The sequence below is a fragment of the Solanum stenotomum genome, chromosome 1 (assembly GCF_019186545.1).
Source record: "Solanum stenotomum isolate F172 chromosome 1, ASM1918654v1, whole genome shotgun sequence".
In the NCBI taxonomy this organism is placed as follows: domain Eukaryota; kingdom Viridiplantae; phylum Streptophyta; class Magnoliopsida; order Solanales; family Solanaceae; genus Solanum; species Solanum stenotomum.
In genome coordinates this window covers 29,648,121-29,669,872 of record NC_064282.1, presented here as the reverse complement: position 1 = coordinate 29,669,872, position 21,752 = coordinate 29,648,121, and the positions used below count along the sequence as shown (strand labels likewise).

Here is a 21,752-nt window from a genome sequence, read left to right as displayed (position 1 = left end):
CACGCCAGACGCCGCTATACGCAGGTAAGTCTCTGTCCTTTTCGTGAATCTGGGCCAAAATATGCTTGTACGGCGATTTAAAAATATATTAAACCCTATTAACTTAATTTTTATACATGGGTCAAGCAGAATAGGGTATTAAATCAGTTATGGACTTTGCCCATTAACTAATTACTAAAATTAAATATTAAAAATTTTCCCGCTAATTAAATAACCATAGTTGATGAGTAATTCAAATTCCCATTACGAATTTACGGAAAGGGGTCTTTTATGAAAGAAAGAGGACTAGTTCTCAAAATTGCCTAACGGGTTTACAAAGATGCTCCTGGGTAGCGTGATTTATACAATATGATGGGCCAGGTAACTAAATATTGGGTGTTGTATTGTATAAAATGCACTAGAGTTATGTTATTTTGAGGAATTAAGACTTAACCCTAGACTTGAAATTTAGGAAATACGAGAGTTGACATATTAGTTGACATAAAAATTTGAGAAAGTGATTATAGTAATATGGGTGCCTATAGACTTGTTTACTTATGAATTATGCATATTTAATAGATTGTAAACGTTCAGAGGCATTGATGAAATGAAAAGTTTTGGAAAATTAGCTTGCTCGACTTTGATTCCTTGGTGGAGGTAGGTTATGGTTTATTCTATGTGATATATAGACTCTTAATAGTGATTGATAGTCATGGAGTGATATTTTGAATTTTTCTATGTATTTGATTGTTGTGGTTTGGATAATTCGTATGTTGTTGTGATTGGTCTGAAATCCCAAGACCGTGAATCCTTAATCTTGAACCCTCTCTATCGAAGTGATGCCTTGAATAAAGAAGCTTTGATGAAATATTGTTAATGAAGTGAAAAGTGGTGATAATAAATGATAAATTAACAATATTATTGAATCGGGTGTCACGTTCCGACATGGTATTATTGGATCGGGTGTCACTTTCCGACATGATATTATTGGATCGAGTGTCACATTCCAACATGATAGTATTGGATCGGGTGTCACGTTCTGACACAGTATTATAGTATCGGGTGTCATGTTCCGACACGGTAATATTAAAGAGGAAAACATATTGAATTAATTGAATGTACTCAATCTCAAAGAACCCATTTCCCAAATGAGCATGGTGTGGAAGCATGAGTCCTCGTGTGTGTGCTTGATATTGTGATTGATTACGTACGTGCTTCAGTTGTCATTTGTTCATGTTGTTTGTTGTTTATCACCTACTAAGTGCTATAGTTGATTTTATACTATTACTTTATGCATATTAGTTACTATTGTGAGTCGGCCAGTGATATCTACTCAGTACATATTGCCATGTACTGAGCCCTACTTGTGTTTTTCTTTGTTTTCATTTTGTAGAGTGCAGCAAGTGTACCAATGACTTCGACTCGACCTCAGCTCTAGCCAGTCTCCAGCACATCAGGTTCCAGGGTAAGCTATTCATTCGAGCTCATATTGGATTCTCTCGTTCATGGCATGATGTCCTTAGTTTTCAGACACAAACTATTTTATTCATTTATTTTGGTGTCTTTGATACTCTTAGACTTAGTATTTGGAGATTATGTGATGACTTTTAGATTTTGGGGATAATATGTAATAGACTTTAGAGGTTTATTTTATTGGTTACTTTAATAAGTTTTGAGCTTCCACATTATGGTTGTTATCCATGGTTGAACAATTGATATAAGTTGGGGTTGAATTCGTTGGTTCACTCACCTAGAAGGTTAAGTGCATGTGCCACTCATGACTCATTTTGGGTCGTGACACTCCCTCTGTCTCATTTTAAATGGTTATGCATGACTAGACACGAAGTTTAAAAAAGAAAGACTTTTGGTACATACCAAAAGTGATAAATTATGTAAACATACCATGACATTTCTTATGTATATGAGAACATTGTCATTAAAGGCAATATGGGAAGTACCAATCAGTGTTATCGAAAGCAAAAAGCTCTAAGGTGTGTATGGCTTTAAGTTTGAGCCTCGCTTCAGGGCTTAAGTGTGTCTTTGATAACATTGATATTAATTCAAGAGGAGGAAAGGGAAATTACTCTGTGCAAAGACCATAGTTGAGAAGGAGAACCAAAAGATCATGCCAACTTGATGCCAAAAAGGTCCTCTGAGTCTTCATTTACTCTATGTTCGAGTACCCAAATGACGAAGCCAATGAAAACAAAATAACAGAAACTTGTTAACCAGAGCTCCCAAGTCAATGGCTTTAAAAATACCCATGTATTGTCTCTAGTATCATCTTTGATTGGCACCATCATCGTAACTCCAGATTCTGTGTATGGTAATGTAAAGTCAACAAATTGTGACCTATTCGAGACAATGGTAGTATCCCCTACAACAACATCAAAGTTCTATTCATCGGTTAATCTTTGTAGCATGGAAGGATCATCGAAGTTTACAAGTGTAATATTTATTTCCCTATTAGAAGATTTGTCCAATTTGTTTTAGTTCAGTATATGGAGCTCAACCGTTTTTCCTTCTATAGGCGTGTTACTATCTAGTATAACATTTACATTATTAAGTCACCTAAATAGCAATAACCTGAAAAATAAGGCGAGTTAGCTTTACAACATGTTTAAAAGACATTGTTAATGGTAACATCTCTTCGCATTGTTAGTATATATAACTTAAAAGTCGATATTAGAGGAGTCAGAGAAATTTACCCCAAGAAATACTTGATAAACCAGTTCATTATAATCACTGGCACTCTTTCCATCAGGTGCAGCAAAAGGAACATATTCATAAGGAGTATAATATGGTAATGATTCCATCACTGCATCAAAAACATTGATGCAATATCCAGTAACTATCGTTGTGTTAGTTGTAAGACTCTTGTAACTTTAACAAACTCGGTGAAACCATCCTTCACCGTAACTCCAATTCTTAGTTTCTTTCCATTTGTTGGTAACACCCAAACTTTAGGAACAGAAGTAGTGTCACCAGGCCATATAATAGATCCGAAATTCTCCTTAGAAATAGAACATCCACATCTCGAATTCAGTTTTCTAACAATGCCATTTTCTCTTGTACAAAATCCAATTTCTTTAGCACCATTACCAATAACATTGATGATCTGATAAGGTGGAGATTACAATTGTCCATCCACAATTTGAAAGTTTCCACTAAGGCCTTTGAAAGTGGTGTTTAGTATAGCTTGAAGAAGATTTGGACCATCCCTGGAAACTCCAAAAGCTTCAAGATCTGTTTCATTTCCTGAAAATTTTAGAGGTGTCAAAAATAAACTTATTTCTCTACTGAGTTGCTCAGAGTCTCCAAAAATGTTGCCGCACTCATGTTGGATTAAAAAATGCATTACTTTTGAAGGAGCTGGCAAGCATTTTGTGACATTTTTTAAAAGTCCGAGCAACATAGCCCACGAGCTGAATTTGCCGAAGTTTAAACTGCTTGCGTTACAACCTATTGACATTAATTGTATATAATTAAACATGACCCTTAATTTGGCTTTAGCGTACAACTTTGCCCTCCAACTTTGAGTGTGCATAAGTAGACACTTAAACTTGTATAAAATTGAACAAGTAGACACATTTGTCATACATGGCATAATACACGTAGAATTTCATGTAGGACACAAAATTGTCATGTAGGGTCATAGTTATCAGCTGACGTAAAGTTAAGGGTAATATTTATGTATTATGTCCAATCTATTTGTTGACTTGATCAAGTTTATCAAACTATTGGGTCAAAACGGGTCAAATAGAGCAATTAAACGAGTCAAATACAAACCAAATCCATATATACATAAATCAATTTTAAAGATTTGGGTAGTAAAGTGAAATACACTTCCATCATATTTTATAAAAAAAAAAGCAAAATAAAAAACCAGGTGACGTTGATAGTTTGTTTGGCCAAACTTTTTAAGTCAACTAATGTTGTACTGAACTAGTTTGTATTTGATCTACTAATTTAAAAACCACAATAATTAGTTTTTGGACAATTCTTTTGTATGACTGTGGTGTCTGGATCAAATTTAGGACATCTCGATTAACAAGATATCTACTATCTCCCACCAGCAACAGATACCAGATTTTTAAAACATAGTAATTAGCATTCGACCAAGTTTCTAAGTATATTTTTTCAAAAGTTTATTAAAGATTATATTAAGGAAGAAGTTATTTATTTTAGTGTCACGACCCGAGCCTACACCCTGGACATGGCCGGTACTCGGGAACCATTGCTGATCCCTAAGCGAACCCTTATTCTGGCTGGCTATAAGCGGAAGACTAACTCAAGCATACAAAAACTTAAAAGTGAAATAAATTCAATAAACTCAAATACTCAACCTTTTTAAAAGTCTGTACAATACTCAAAATAAAAGTAAATACAGAAACTCCTCAACTATGTCTATCTATGAGACATCTACTATTACAGAAGGATATCGGGACAAGACCCACGACATCTCAAACCTACTAACGGTAAGATAAAGGTGAAGTCCTCTGGAATATAAGATGGCTCACCAAAGCTGACTAAAATATCACATGACCTGAACGAAATGCATATTGATGATCCTGAATACATGTATCTGTATCATGAAAGATGCAGACCAAATGACTCAGTACATGGAATGTACGAACATGTAAGGGGAATTCTAAAGCATAAACATAAGCTTGAACTGATGGAAAAGAAACATACATACCTCTTCTGAACTCACTCAATGAAACATACTTCAACTCAACTCAAAGAAAAAAGAGCTCAACTCAATAGTATGATACTCAACTCAGAGAAATAGGGCTCAACTCAACAATAAGATACTCAACTCTGTGAAACATAGTTCAACTCAACTTAGAGAAATAGTGCTCAACTCAACAAAAAGATACTCAACTATGAGCAACATAGTTCAACTCTGGATATTCAAGGATAAAGCAACAATAAAAGATGCAATATCTGGAAAGTTTTTAAAACAATAGATAATAACTCAGTTTTATGAAAAAATACATTAATAACTCAATTGTATGAAAATACAATAATAACTCTTATTTGTATGTAAAGATACAAAATAATTCTGTTTGGGAGATTCTATAACCGACAGCCATCAGTATGAGCTATGTGATGATACAACGTGTAGCCCACACTGCCAGAAATGTCCTATATTTTGCTAGGGTATAAAACCTACTACTAAGTGGATCCACTATTCTATGCTAAAAAGCAATAAGGAATCATCTAAAAAGTATGACCCTTTCTACCCACGTTGGCTACAATATGGTTTATGGGTGCTGTGAGCTGTATGAACTTTCCCCCATATCGGTGCTCAATACTACTCCCAAAATATACTAGCTCATATGTTTGTAAGAAAACATAACACTTTCTGTGGTTTGAGATTATTACTCAAAAATCTTTCTCTTAAAAGAGATGGTACTCAGAACTGCTCATGAAAACTCTTTTGAAAATCGGTGTTTCCTCTCTGCTTAAATGTAAAAATATTTACTCTTGAGATTACTTAGTTCTCATGTATCATTTTCAAGAAAATGAACTCAGCTCTACTCTTCCTCAAACTCATATGCTCAACTCTTAAAACAAGTTTTTAAAAAGGTTTGAAGAAGACTTCTAAAAATAGGTTTCATGCAGAATTATGGACATGAACTACTCAACTCAAGGACTCAATGATACTTCTCATCTCAAGACTGCTCGACTCATAGGGTTCATGCGGAATTAGGGGCATGAACTACTCAACTCAAGGACCTTAATGAGTAGCATGTAGTAGTCCTATGACTAGGAATATAATATCAAAAGGATTAGGAACTCAATACTCAAGATTTAGAACTTGAAGATACTACTCCTCTCAAAAGTACTCAATTTATGGAGTTCATGTGGTATTTATGAGCATGAACGACTCGACTCAAGGATCTCAATGATAATGTAGACTCATGAATACATTCTCCTCATTCTCATACTCACTTATTTTAGTCTTGAAACAATTTATAAATAATTGTAGAAGACTCTTCAAAAAGACTCAAAGTGTCTTTCTCAAAAGAATCGAAAGAACTCTCAGCACTTGATTCTTAGCTCTATGTTGAATTTGAATTATGAATTCAAGGTTATGATTCATGTTTTGAATATTTCTAAATTTCGACCCTGGAACACTGAGTGGCGCAGGGTGCCAGCCCTCTACCTGCAGATAATCTCTGCTGGCACAATGGAGGGGCGGCACGCCATCCCATTCCCAAAAAACTTTGATGAATTTCTTTGTTTGTTTTCTCACCCTAGTTAGCCTAGATTCAAATGGTTTCTTCCCCACTCACTTATATTCAAATACCCAACCTAAGTATATACTAATCTACTGAAAACAACCCTCAAATCACTACTTTCACATCAAGAATTCCTCAAAACTTCAACAAAACAAGATTTAGAATGAAACTTCAAAAACACTTATCAAGAACTCATCAAGAACTTAAATTGCTCAATATTTATGGATAGATTCGCAAAAGAAACTAATGATTGGCGTGTGGGTGAACGAACCCAACTCTATGGAAGCTTACATACCTGAGAGAACTAGGCACTTAGCGATATCTTGAATTTCTTGAATGAACGCTTGAAACTTTGAACTTTTTCTCCTCTTGAATCTTCTCTCCAAAATCCTAAACACTTTGGGGATGAATGAAATTGATTCTAATGAGTTTAGACCCTTAATTGGGTGTAACTTCCGTTTAGAATAAGTGGGGGTAAGGAAATGACTAAAATACCCCTCCTATTTTTGGGTGACTTTCCTTAAATGGACAGCCTAACTTCAAAAGGGCATATCTACGAGCTCGAAAATTAGCAAACTCGGTGGCGTTAGAAAGAGGACTTAGAGATCTTTTATTTGATATCTTATGGGTCTCCTAGCTCATCCTATACTGAAGTTATGGTTGTTTGAAGTTGACCCAAAACTTAAAAGAACTAAGGAATGACTTGAATGAATTCTCTTTAATTCTTTTTGGAACTCAAGGTGCTATATCTAGTGACCTGACCTTAACACTTACTGAAATTTAAATTCGTTGGTAAAATACTATTCAAAACGAAGAAGGGTTTGAGTCTTAGTTCAAGTTTTTTTTGGGGTGTTACATTTAGCTTCTGAAAGATAATTTCGGTTATTTTCCATAAATACTTACTTTCTCCAAAAACTTGATCAAACACCTGACATTTTAAAATAAACACTTTTTTCTTAGGCATAATACATAAGCATGATCCTTAAATTGGCTTCAGTGTACAACTATGCCCTCCAACTTTGGATGTGCACAAATAGACACTTAAACTTCTATAAAATTGAACAACTAGACACACGTGTTCTACATGACATAATACACATAGGACACAAAATTACCATGCAGGACGAATAAAGTGTCTATTTATTCAATTTTATGCAAATTTAAGTGTCTACTTGTGCACACCAATAGTTGTCATCTCAAGCCAATTTAAAGGTCATGCATATATATATTATGCCGTTTTCTTAAGAAAATAACTTTTGTCTTGCAAAATCTTAGTCAAACATGCTACGAGTTATGTTAAATTATAACCGGTTGTTTGACATATTTTGACCCAATTCAATCTGACCAAATCACACTTAGCGTGAATCGAATCATATGATCTCATTTTATCATTCAAATTCAATCCAATCCATCTATTTACCACTAGGGCTGGGCATAATATGGTTAAAACCGAAAAAATTGACCTTTTTTTTAAAAAAAAAATTGGTTTCGGTTTCGATTTCAGTTTTCAATATTTCAATTTATCGGTTCAGTTTTCAATTTTTAGCTAAAAAAAATTGATTAACCGAAAAAATCAAAATTATATGTATATATTCTTTACCCCCATTAATTATATGTCAACCCATGTCCAGCCGACCCATAACCCACAACCCATATTCAAATTAGCCCCAAATTCCAATAAGAAATCCCTAAATTGATTTCCTTAACACAGACTACCGTAAGTCGTAACTCTCATCTCTCAACTCTCATCAGTCATCTCGTCTCAGTTGCGACTTACGCCGCAGTTCATCTCAGTTATGACTTACGCCGCAGCTCATCTCAGTTACGCCTTACGCCGCAGCTCATCTCAGTTACGCCTTACGCCGCAGCTCGTCTCTCAACTCTCATCTCTCATCTCTCAGCGCATCGTCTCTTAAGTCTCAGGCCAGCCACTGCTCCTCGCTCCTCATTGTGTGTAGTTGCGCCTCGCAGCCCGCAACTTCTCAGTGCTTGCAACTCAAAAGTCGAAAGTCAGTGCTCACTGGCCGCTGCTCATCGCGTCTTAGGTTTTAAATTCATCTAGAAATCTTTATATATATGTTATATTCAATTTCAAATACGAGATGATTAGTCAGTATTGAGGGGTGTACTTCTAAGTTGTAATTGTCATACCCTGTAAATGTAAGTATGTAACAACATATAGTTAATTTGTTATAGCCAGCAATGGATGTTGGCCATGAAACTCCGAGGATGTTTGCTTATAATAGAAACATATTTCTTCTTCAAAAATTTCAATATGCTAACAATATTAAGTGTCTTAACAGATATGATAATCTCCAGTTTGTTGAGTTTGAAATGTTTAGCTGATCTTGAAGATAAATACATATAGATTAGTGGTGAATATTCAAAAATTTCAATATGTTCATTTGTTTGTATATACTGTTAGTATCCCCAGTTATAAAGAGGAATGTCCTGCACTTGTTTCAATATCTCTTCCTACAGATTTGGGACCCGTTAAGACCCGTTTGGCCATAGATTTCCCAAGTAATATTTGAGAATTTTTTTGGCAAATAGTGTTTGTCCATAGAATTTGTCATTATTTGACAAATATTTTTGGCAAATATCCCAAATTCCCAAATACTAGTTTTTTTCTAATATTTGGGTCAAATCTCATTATTTGGAATCTTTTAAAAATTCAAATTTTGCATCAAACTTTTATATTTTACAAAAACATCATCTATAGTAGTTGTTTGCGTTGTATTACATATTTTTTTACGCGTACACCAAAGTAGTGATGAAATATTCAGTGAATATGACAGTGATGATATGGTTGTTGATGAAAATGATGAACAATCAGCCCAGGATAACAAAGTCATGTGCTTTGTCTACTTCACGATGTACGGAATGATTCTTATTGAACTCACTACAAACTACCACATTACTCCAATGTTATGGACACTACTTGTTATTTGTTGCAACGAAGATCCAATTGACTTATAATATAAACTTATGGTTAGTTTTGATAGTTTTTAAAACTTATTGGTATAAATCATATTTTTCTAAAAAGTGAAATATGTTTCCCAAATACTATGACCAAACACATAGTGAAATTTCAACCAAATTTTCACCCAAATAATATTTGCCAAGAATATTTGGAAATCTATTGCCAAACGTTAGCTAAAATTATCTGTGCCCCGCAGGCCACTGTTAATTAAATTTGGTAAACCGACACCCAGCCTTATTTGCCACTCTTACCTAAAACATTTGGTTTTCGATAAGAGGCCCCACTGATTTTTGATTTCTCAACAGCCATGGCTAACGAAGTACCAGAATCATATGACCATAATCCATAGACATCCAATTCCACATCAACAATTCTCAAATTTTCTTCTAGAAACTTCATCTTCCATCTCTGAATAAAATCCTCAACTTTTTTACTCTTTGGTACATAAGGTTTCACCCCAATAACACCTTCCATAGATTCAATAACCGAAACATCCATCAAATTCAGTTGATCCGCCATTGCATCTTAACAATCCATACAAAACCTGACTCATCATACCCATTTCTTTCTCCATTGCAAAAGGTTCGAACCCAAGGAAATTGACATATGCACAATAAAAACCCTAGTCTGCATATTCATCAATTTCAATAGCTCAGATTTGATCTGATCTAAAGTGTAGAATTCAGAAATTACACTTCGATAAGGTATACGAGTGTTGATTTCTTCCAATGCGTCTGCTAAAAAAAGGATTATTCCTTCTCCGAAATGATTGTCGATGTAAATTGGTACAACTTGACGCCATCCGAATGATTGGATAATTGAACTGATTGGTTTTACTTGAGATGAATCGTTACGAGTGGTACGCACAAATTATTGATTGCGGAATGATGAAAGAGATGGACTCGTTGCAGAGAAGGAGATGATCGGTACTTGTGATTTTTGGCCTAAATTGATGAGAAAATCAGCTTGCATTGATGAAATTGAACCTATTATGGCTTCCACTTCAACATTCTTCAATAAGTCAAGTGATGCATGAGTAAAATACCATAGACACATGAGACAACATTTAAACCAGGGTTGGTTTGGTACAAGAGATAAAGAGATAATTAATATTAATCTTAGTTATATTAATTTTGGGATAAATTATTCCTGGTATGGATGAAAATGATTCTGGACTCGGTAGGTTGAAGGTTCTAAGTCTATTAGAAAGTAAATCAAAACACTATTGATCCTTTGATTGGAGTATGGTAAAAGGTAGTTGGTTAGTTAGAGTTATGAATGTATTAAAGAGTAATTGGAACTAGTTTGGAAGTGAATTATGTAGATAGTAAATTCTGCATAAGTAATACCACGTTTGATAGCTGGTTAGGAGATAAATTTATTCATATATAAAAATAACATGGTATATGGTTTGCAATTTAAAAATTCACATAAGTAATACATGTATAAATTAGCGGGGAAGATATATATGAATTATTTTATGCAAGATAGAAGGTGGAATAATTAATACATGAATGATTAAATGTTACATAATTAATCTCTGCATAAAATAATTAATACATAGATTTTCTCATATAACTAATCCCTGATTACTAGTGCATGCGTAACTCTAATCTACTACCATACAAACCCTAATGCATGAATTAGTTATTACAAAATTTATGTATTATTTAATGCATGAATAAATTATGTAAAGTTTAATAATTCGCGTATTAGTTATTACTTTCTATATATTCTATATAAAATAATGCATAGATTCTTTCGTAACTTATATACCAATCAGTTATACCTAGCAAAAAAGAAATGTTACAAAATATGGTACTATTACTTTAACTATTAATTGTAAATTATAGGAAAAAGTTAGTTAACAAATAACAATAGAAAGTTGTAAACCTTATCTTATACTTTTTTTGTTTTAATAATTCTATAGGCTCAAATTGCCTAACACTAAAACATTATTAAGACGTGTTAATTTGTTTTAAATTTTTTAAATTACCTAATCTTATATTTTTACATCTTTGAAGAAGAAATCAATATTAGAATACAAGTCAGATGAGTCAGTGCCATATGTTCCCCAAGCATGCACCTATAATTAATTATGTTAATTTCCGATTATATTAATATATAAAAGGTTATATCAACATAATAAACTATATTAATCACAACTGTTAATTACTTGGTTGTTTAAGTTAGGCATAATACATAAATGTCCTCTTTAACTTCACCTCATTTTATATTTATGTGTAACGACCCGAACCGTCGTTAATTAGGAAAGGAAAAACGTCGGGAGGACTGGACCCATCATCTCGCCAGAGTAGGACAGGTGCCGCTAGGGCGGCGGGGATGGGCTAGGGAGCTCCATAGTGGGAAGGTCGGAGACAGAACTTAAATGACGCGAAGCCTTATTTTCTCCTTTTTCCCAAAACACCAAAAGGAGGCGAGGATCACCCCATAAAACCTCAAAAGGCTGCTCTAGTCTTGGGAAAGAAGGAGGAAGAGATTTCTAGCGCAAGGGTGGTGATTATTTGCGGATTCTCGGCCAAATCCACCATCTCGAGGTCCAGAAATCAGGATCAGAGCTATAATCCCGTGCAGCTGCTTGGCGCCCAAGTAGCGGGAGCAGTACCTATAGTCTTACCATCTTTAGAGTCCATTTTGGACCTTTATGGTCCAATTTAAAAGAATTAAGCTATTTATTTTGATTTTTTTTGTGTATTCCCCATGAATTTTTTGGTGATACGACCTCCGGATAAATTCTTTGTGAAACCTTTACATAACCCTTCATAGGGAGTTGAGGAAGAAGTACGCACAGTCTTTCCATTTTCAGAGTTCATTTTGAGCATTTAGGGGTCAATTTACAAGAACTGGGTAATTTTCTTAGTTTTTTGTGTGTGTTGGCCCATGAATATTTTGGTGATACGGCTTTTGACGGTTTCCTTGCGAAACCTTTATAGGACCCTCCGTAAGGAGTTGGACGAGCAGTAAGTATAGCCTCACCATTTTCATAGTCCATTTTGGACATTTAGGGGCCAATTTACATGAATTAGGCGATTATCTCAGTTTTTTTCGTTTGTGTTAGTCCATGAGTATTTCGGCTATACAACATCTAGATGATTTCTTTGCGAAACATTTATGGAATCCTCCGTAGAGAGTTGGGTGAGTAGGATATATAGTCTTACCATTTTCAGAATCTATTTTGGACATTTAGGGGTCAATTTACAAGAATTAGGTGATTTTCTAAGTTTTTCGTGTGTGTTAGCCCATAAATATTGTGGTGATACAACTTCCACACGATTTCTTTGTGAAACCTTTATAGAACCCTCGATAGGGAGTTGGGGGAGCAGTACGTACATTATATCCATTTTTAGAATTTATTTGAGGAATTTAGGAGTGATTTCGCAGGAATTAAGTGATTTTTTCAGTTTTTCGTGTGTTAGATAATGATTTTTGTTTGGTTATACGACTTTTGGATGATTTCTTTCCGAAATCTATATTTCATGATTTGGCGTAAATACAGGTCAAAAATATTTATTCAAGCTCAATTAGTTACTTACAAATTATTTTATTCTTTGGCAAAAAAGTTTCCTTCAAACCAATAAGAAACTATAAAATGACATAGTATAATTTTATTAGAATGAAAATATTCTTTTGGGGAACTTTCGACTCAACATTTTTCTAGAGTTTGTTTAGTTACATAATATTTATCTTGGAGGATTTACTTGCTGAAATATTAGTGAAGATTATAACTCAATGGACTTGAATTTCTTTAGTGAAAATGAGATATACACACCTTAATTGAAATATTTATTATTCATTTTATTTTTCAACCGTAATTTATAATGTTTTCACCTAATACTTTTTATATATCCAGGTTGAGGTGCCTAGCTAGTTCGAAATCCATGCTTATAAGAGGCAGATAATACAATTTATTTACTCACCTTGTTAAGAGGAAATAAATTATATATTCAGTAATATTCTTTCCATCTATCTATAATTACGCTATAGTTGACAACTTGACATTTCTGTTCAAATTTGTTTACAAATCTTGTTTTATATTTTTGGTTAAAATTTAAAATTTCAAATACAGTTTGTAGATTTACTTTTTAGGAAAATAATTTAATAATTTAGCAATATTGTTATGCTAATTCATCAAGCGTCTACAAATCTTTGACTAGGGCAAAATGATCTCTGAAAGACTTTTTTAGATTGTTTTTCGTTTATTTACTTTTTAAAAAATAATTTATGATTTTTGGAGAAGAGAAAAGAAAAATTATAAACTAAAATAAAATTAGTAAGAAATTCTATTCAAAGTGACCAGATTAATTGTAATTTCTAGAAAATAAGACTAAATTAAGTAGAATATATATAAAAGAGAAATAAAATAAATTGCATTGACTAGATTTTTTTAGAAAAATAATCTATGTTTTCTAGAAGAAAGAAAAGGAAAATTATAAAAAAAGAATTTTTAGTAAGAAATTGACCATATTCATTGTATTTTCTAGACCATATATATATATGCACACACTTAATGATGAAAGAAAATTAAATGCATTGACTAGATTTCTTTAATTCATATTATACTTTGCTAGCTATAAATAGGACCTTCTAAGTAAATAGGGTACCACCCAAATGAAGGAAGTGATAGGTGAATAGATCGGTAGGGTGAATATAGAGAGGCTGAGCTGCTTTTTAGAGAACTGAAACTTTGAAACGAAAAATCATACTTCTAGAGCCATTGTCGGAATTATCGATAAAGCACCTCATTCTTTGAAGGAAAATATTTCCTCGGAGAATGGTTCATAATAATATTTATCAATATTTCCTATTATGGCACTAGAGGTGCGAAGTTTCATTTTGAAGTTCCAATACTTTGGCAACCAGTTCGGCCTCTCTACATTCATCTTTGCCTATCTATTCATCTGTCACACATGCGTAAAGATATTGCCATTAATCGAAGGTGCTAAGTATCTTCAAAACTATATGTTTACTAAAGTAAAAAAGGAGTACCAACTTTCTTTATTTTTGAATCGCTCATTTTATTATATTGTCAATTTTTATTTATGCTCGGTAAGTAAAATTTTATACATAAATCGATGCGCTATTTTATATATGCTAGCCTTTTAACGTGTATTATGAACTAGACACCTCATCTCAAACAAAAAATAACTTTTAAATGTATTCGATGTTTATTATGCCAACATGAGTCATGACGTTGGTCTGAGATATTCAATATTCAAGTTCTTGCAATTATTAAAATCATTAATTAGGTGAAATAATCTCTCCAACAACTAAAAAACGTAACAATTAAACTATTTTCATCGAACGTTAAAGTAAGTGCGCGCAATAACCATAAAGAGAGTTGATTATACACAATGATTTATTTCAACGTGACTAAAATCTTTGGTGAGTTTATTATGTACTAATTATTTTCACCTATATATGATCGAAACAACATCCAATGTTAGCTTGACAATGACAATAATATTGAAGTTCATGAACATTTCACAACAAGAAAGGAGCCAGAATTTGAACTTTATAGATTCTTAATTATAGGATAGCGATATAAAATGTTAGTGACTTGGTTGTGAATTTAATTTATGTATGCTTCAACACAAATACTTAATTTGAACTGAAACTCTGGAGTTCAGCCAAACCAGTACCTTGGCTTCTAGCTTCGTCCGCACAGTAAAAATATACTCTGAACACTCATGTAATACGAACAATCATACGTACATTCTATACATTTTAAAATCAAACACTTACATCGTTTATACAAAGTAAAGGATAGCACATATATACATAAATACAGGAGTGGAGCTACCTATAGGTAATGGGATGATTCAATACTAAGGAAGAGTGAAGTTAAAGGCTTACTAATACTTAAAAACATCTTAAACCATTTTTACTTGAGTATTAACTGCTTCATTCTCGCCACGCGAAGGTGAATCCCCTTCCTCCCATGGAAAATGTAACATCTGCTCTGTATGACTAGAATTGCTTGGACTTGGTGGTCCAGTAGTTACCATGAGGACTCCGCAAACAATCTAAATCATGTGTTGAATCTGCTAGTACATCTCTTAGTTCACTTTTCTTGAAAGTATTGCTACTATAGTCTTTTTTGTCGAAATTTCTGGCCAAGATTCTGCTTGTTTCGCGCAATGAAAGATTAGATCGTCTTATGATGTGCCAATGCTCATGTACGAATTTCCTTAGAAAGATGATGAGAGCCAAAACTGCAGCAATTACAGCCATGACAAAGAATCCCCAGAAGCTATCTAGGCCAAGATGGTTGGAGGAGAGTGATGTACTAGAATCGGAACAAGTAGATTCTCCAAACCATGCTCTCTCTATTTGTACCATCTTTTCACCTTCTGTCACATTCAAAACTGCTCTCGAAACATCAGGTACTAGAGGAGATCCTATCGGGAAGGCCTGGATGAAAATCACAAGAACGGTGAATATAATTCATAACTTTACAGTTAGCAGAAGGAACTTTCTTGATCGAAAAAGGTTAGGTGATAAGAGTATAAAGCTAATACGTTCAACTGAATCTAACATTATCAACATCGTGTATATATATATATATATATATATATATATATATATATATTTATTTATTTATTTATTGTAACATCTCGCAATTTGAAATAACTAGGAAGAAACTAATACTTGGAAATAGTCATTTTTGGAAAGAATGAAAATCTGGAAATTTTGTTAAGTTATTATAAGTTGAGTTTTGACCAACTTCAAACTGCCATAACTCCTAGCTCAGGATGATTTAAAGGAACTTCCAGATATGATAGGAAATCTCTTGGAATGATCTTTCCAACATCCCTGAGTTTGCGCGATTCCGAGTTCGTATGAGTGAGTTATGCCCTTTGGAAGTTGGGCCGTTGGAATAAGGAAAGTCCAATCCAGATTTCGGAAGGGTAATTTAGTATTTTCCTTACCTAATTATTCTAATTCATTTTTAGGAGTTTAATTGGGGTAAATTCAGATTTTAGTCAGTTTAGAAAATTGAATTTTACGCTAGGGCTTGGAGAAGAGGAGAAAAGAGGAGAAAGGAGAAGAACGTTCAAGATTCGTTGAGGTTAGCTTGTGGATTTCGTTGTGGGTGATCCCTACAAGGCATTTGAGATCACATAGCATTGGGTAAGTTCACACACGTGCCAACCATGATTCAATTCAGTGAATTTAAGTCTTTGAAAGTTTAGAAATTGAGTTCTTGATGAACATTGTTGAAGTTTCGTTTGAATTTCTCGTGGGTTGTGTTGTTGATGGTTCTTGCGATTTGATTCGTGTTTCCGGGTGTAATTTTGGGTTGAATATATCATATATTGAGGGTATAAACACTACTAGAAATTGGACCTATGGCAACAGTTTTTTTTGCTACGGGTATAAAACTATTGCGATAGCAAGTCAATGGCAACGATTTAAACCGTTGCTTAAGGATATTGCCCTATTAGCACACTTATTTAATTAAACTGTTGCATCAGCAGAAAAACTGTCACGATAGAGTTAGCTATTGCAACACTTATAATATTCGTTACAGTAGTTATCTCTATAGCTACAGGTAATTAATAAAAATATGTATGGCTACACTTTATATTTGGTGCTATTTTTTTCTTATATAATTAGGGCTTTTGTACCTCCTGTATCCATTTATCTCTTTTGCCATGGAATCCTCAACATCTTCTTCTTATTCGTTAAACCACGCAGGAGCAAAGCACTTGTATCCAATTTTTTGCTCATGTCGTCATCTTTATTGATGAAACAGAGGTAAGTTTCATCTGAATTTGTAAGTATATATGTGAAGAGATTAGGGTTTCATATCTATTGGGTAGATATAGTATGTTGATGAATCTTGCAAGTTTAGATACTAAAACAGATTTGATTCTTTAGTTTTGTACTCTTTATTTTTTTTACTGTGTTTGTCTGCAATTGTTTGAGGTAATTAGTCCTTGTATTCTTTCAAATGAAATTTGTGGAACTCAATTCGTGACTCCTTCAATTTCGTCTTCACAGGAACTGATAGACGCCCTAAACTAACCCGTAACTCCAAATAAGCGAGGAAGGGGAAAGGGGAATTTTATTTTCCATTTGATTCACACTTGAAGTATCATTCTCCTATCACCATGCTCAGTTTGAGCACCAAGTTTCAGGTCTTCTTTCTGGGAATTAGGAAATCAAATTTGGAGAAAGCAACCATTAATAATTTTTCTACGGTAAATTCAAACATCAAAACATCAGATTGAGCACCAAGTTTCAGGTCTTATCTTGCTTTGCTCCTTCACTATCTCTTCATGGTTTATTATATTTTGAGGACTGTTGCCTTCTTTAGTTTGTTAATTGCATGTATTGGAACTTGACAGTGTCGTCGTATGTAACAATTGAATAAATTCCAGCAGAACTAAGTGCTCTTTTGTTATGTTTAACAAAGGTTACGTACTTGCTTAGTTGGAGTTCTATTTGGAATCAGCTTTAAAATTCAATCTATGTAACATGGTTTCTCTCATTTATTTGTTGCTAGTTTCTACATGTAATATGGTACTTCTAAGAAGATTTTAGTTATAGAAGTAATATGCTATAATAGTGCTAACATCTTGTTTAAGCTTGATTAAACCTGTTTCATGAAATGACAAACATGCCACATCTTTTAAATGTACTTGTGAATTTGGAAATTGATTACTAACGTAGAAAACTAAGTTTTGCTTTGCTTTCTGTTTTGCAATGGAGGAGAGAAGTTGTGTTTGCTGGATTTGAGGTGCCTATCCAAATGGATGTTTCTATAGAGAAAATGATTTTTGAGGTTCTAGGAACTGATCCACAAGACGAGATGAACTAATTAAGGTACAGATAAAAATGAGCAATTGTTATCTGCGTGAAATTTAACAAAGTCCCATGGACAACTCAAAAAGAATGTATCGCATATTCTGCTAGTGTTTTGAGGTAAATTGATAAAGGTATAAACCATATGCTAAAGCCTGGAAAAACTATCTCTCTTTTTCTTCTTACTAATTTTCCAGGCTTAATTAGAATTTTGTCTCTCATGACAAGTAGGAGTGCTCTAACTTTGTACCATGATAAAAATTGCTAATGAGAATAAATAAATACACACAAACATGCACGACAAACTAAGGAAAGGAAGTTTAGACCTCTTAACTTCTTCGGGTGGGTGTTACCTTTTATAGTAATTTATCTTCAATAAAAGCTGATTGTGGTGAACTCATCTAATATGCAAACAACTAAATCATCATATGTTTAAATTCTTAATCTTATGCTAATGAAGGTTCTTGGTATCGATCTGCCCTGGAGAATGCACAAATCATCTGATGGGCAAAGAAGAAGAGTGCAGATATGTATGGGTCTTCTGAAACTATTCAAGGTATATCTATAAATACTTTCACAAAGTAAAAAGCAAGCATTACCTTTTAACTGTTACAAATTACTTGAAGACAATGTTGAAACCTTTTTCATAAATAATGCTATTTTTCATTGGAATTTTTTTTCTCTAGTTCTGCCAAGGGAAGTTAGTATTAATTACCTTGAATATATCAAGATCAAGCTATAAAGTTTGAATTTTGATGTTGGTTCCTCTTGTTTAAACAATAAAACTAGTAAATTATTGATTTATGATAGCAAGATTAGAAGTGTACAGATGAAGCATATAACCAATCTTCAAGAATTGACTTCATTTGTGATCTTAATGAAAATGTTTAAGCTCTTTGGCCCTCACCATATCCTTGTGCTGCTTCTACCTACAATAAGAGTATGTATAACTTTAATTTTCCATTCAGAAACTTTGAAAGAGATTGAGAAATTAGTTTCCCTTACAATTGTAATAGTCTTTAAATTTTCATTCTCCTTGTCAAACAAGTGTCATTTGATTCTGATATCAACACAATGATTTGCAGTTGCTGAACTTTTAAAACTTCCCATACCAACATCCTCTCAGCACATTAAAGGTATTGCACAATATCTAGATCCCATTTTGTTAGGAAATGTACTTTTGATTATAAAATAAGTTGTTAGATAACTCATTCAATCTTATAATCACAATTCACATATATTAGCTTAATCTGTTGTTACTAGTTCAAAAAATTAGCCTTCGCATCCTAGCGAATATGATTAATGAAGCTGATTTAACAATAAATATTGATAAAATTAGGAGAAATACTCTGTAATAGACAGGCATGAGATTTCAAGTCGCATAAGTCGTACCGAAGGTGAAGCTTGTCTTGTTTCCTTTTAGGCATAACATCATGAGATGCTCGTCTGGCTGTACAAGCTTGTCACTTAGTAAAGCAAAACTGGACTTGAAAGTAGCATTTTGTTTACACAATACAAGCTTTTGTACTTTTATTAGTTACCTTTAGATGCATGAGTGATAAGGTTTTCGGTAGGGTCAAGAATGACAATGAAGGTTATCATCTTCACTGTTTCTTATAACATCTTATGTACATTAGAGCTTCCTCAATTGACATTGAGTTTGATGATCTGATGACAGTTTCTTTGTCAAGCTAGCTCTATTTCAACCTACGCTCAAGTTAACTTTATTTTTAAAACTAGGTTGATTTTCTGTATGCTGTGGATAAAGGAATGGTCGGTAATACAAACTAATATAATATCACCTTACAGTATATGACTTTGTATATAACTTTATTTGTAGAGTCGGGCTGAGTTTATTACTAATTACCTCTTATTTATCAAATGAATATTTTAATAAAACACACTAATCTGATATAGATCGTATTTTTGATCATTTTGTAGGTGAATAAAGGAAGAGGTAGAAGAAAGAAATGAAGACCTTCAAAGTATTAGCTGAACAGTGCAAGGCCTTTAAATTTTCTAGTTTTTATGAACTCGTGTATGCCAACTATTGAACATGTCAAACAAATTTGTATATTCTGCTTTATATATGGATAATACTAGTTGGATAATTTGGATTATGATCTTGTTGTTGAATATTTCTTTTGTAATTTACATAAATTTTAATATATTATATTTGGTTTTGCAAGGATATAATACTGTGTTAGACCACCCAACTGTTGCAGTAGAACCTAAGAACTGTTGCAACAACTTCTAATAACCATCGTTATAGCTAATAATATATGCAACAGTTTTCGACCGTTTCATTAGACAATATAAACGTTGCAATAGAATGGACTATAACAACGGATGAAAAACTGTTGCAATAGGTCTATCTATTGCAATGGTAAAAGAACCGTTGCAAAAAACCGTTCCCATAGTTCTATTGCTACGCGAGCTGATGTAGCGGTTCATGAACCGTTGCCTTAGGCTTATTGCGACTGTTTGGATACTTATTGCAACGGTTTTGGACCCGTTTCCATAGACCTATTTTCTAGTAGTGTAATTAAATGATTCTAAGTGCTTAGGGAAAGAACCATTGAAATTTAAAGGGTTTAGAGGTGAAAAACGAGCAAGAAAAGTCGTCAAACACCTAGGGAAGGGGGTGGGGCGTCGCGCTAGCCAGCGCCCCCCAAAAGGGTCTCTGAAGTTTACCCCTTGGGGCGATGCGCAAGCCAGCATGCCCCAACATGTTCCCTGAAGTTTGAGGGCTGGCGCCCAGCGCCTCTTAGAGCACCAGGGACGCCAGTTCTCCCCATTCGTTTCCCACCTTTTAGTACTTGTTCCTTAGCAATGTACCTATGTTTTCTAGTTGATTACAACACTCTAACATACATCTAAACATCATGAAATCATCCATAAATATGAGATCATGAACCTTGAATCCATAATCCAATTCAAGGAAAGTTAAGATCAAAGTCAAGAGAAGTAAGAGTCAAGTCAAGAGAAGTTCTTAGAGTTTTCCAAAAGTCTTTTACAAATGTTTTAACTTTGTTTTAAGACTGAAAGTTCAAATTAAGTACAGATTAAAGAGTAAAGTTTGAAGTTCATTTCTTCAAAAGTATATGGGGACTATGTATTCCCAAAGGGTTTAAAATGTTTTCACATTTAAACAAGAAAGGAAACCTCGATTTCCAAAGAGCTTTCGGGCTAGTTTTCAGAAAAGAGTAATCGCTTTCTAAATAAAGCAAGAGCGAAAACTTTGATTTCCAAGATAGCCTTTGAGCTAAATTTTTGAGCACTAATCTCAAATCACAGAAAGAAGTATGTTTTTAAACATAAGAGCTAATATAATATTTTTGGGAGTCGTATTGAGCACCGATATGGGGGAGACTTCAAACAACTCATAGCCCCCATAAACCATGTAGCCATCATGGGTAGAAAAGGGTCATACTTTTTAAATGATTCATTTAGTTCTTTTTAGCATAGACTAGTGGATCCACTTAGTAGTTCAGGTTCTGTGTGAGGCAAGATGCTGTATCAGCACAATAACTCTTACATGATGGTTGTCGGTTAGAGAAACTCCCACATAAGTAATTGTATTCTTATATAAATAGTTTATTGTATTTTTACATACATCTCAGAGTTATACGTATCTTTGCACACACAGAGTTTACATAATGTTTTAAACAACTCTTCTTTATATTGCACTTGTTTTAAACTGCTTTATATTA

General features: G+C 33.6%; 1 long non-coding RNA gene and 1 pseudogene across 1 annotated transcript; one reads left to right on the top strand and one right to left on the bottom strand.

Annotated features, from left to right (window-relative positions):
• Window positions 1–2,034: 2,034 nt before the first annotated feature.
• LOC125872729 (glutamate receptor 2.2-like) lies at window positions 2,035–12,709 on the bottom strand (annotated as a pseudogene).
• A 4,142-nt stretch (window positions 12,710–16,851) lies between these two features.
• On the top strand, window positions 16,852–20,222 carry LOC125844291 (uncharacterized). Its single transcript, XR_007444139.1, has 6 exons — window positions 16,852–16,989; window positions 17,236–18,060; window positions 18,500–18,595; window positions 18,932–18,979; window positions 19,125–19,175; window positions 19,981–20,222. It is a non-coding gene; the product is annotated as an uncharacterized LOC125844291 (long non-coding RNA).
• Window positions 20,223–21,752: the final 1,530 nt, after the last annotated feature.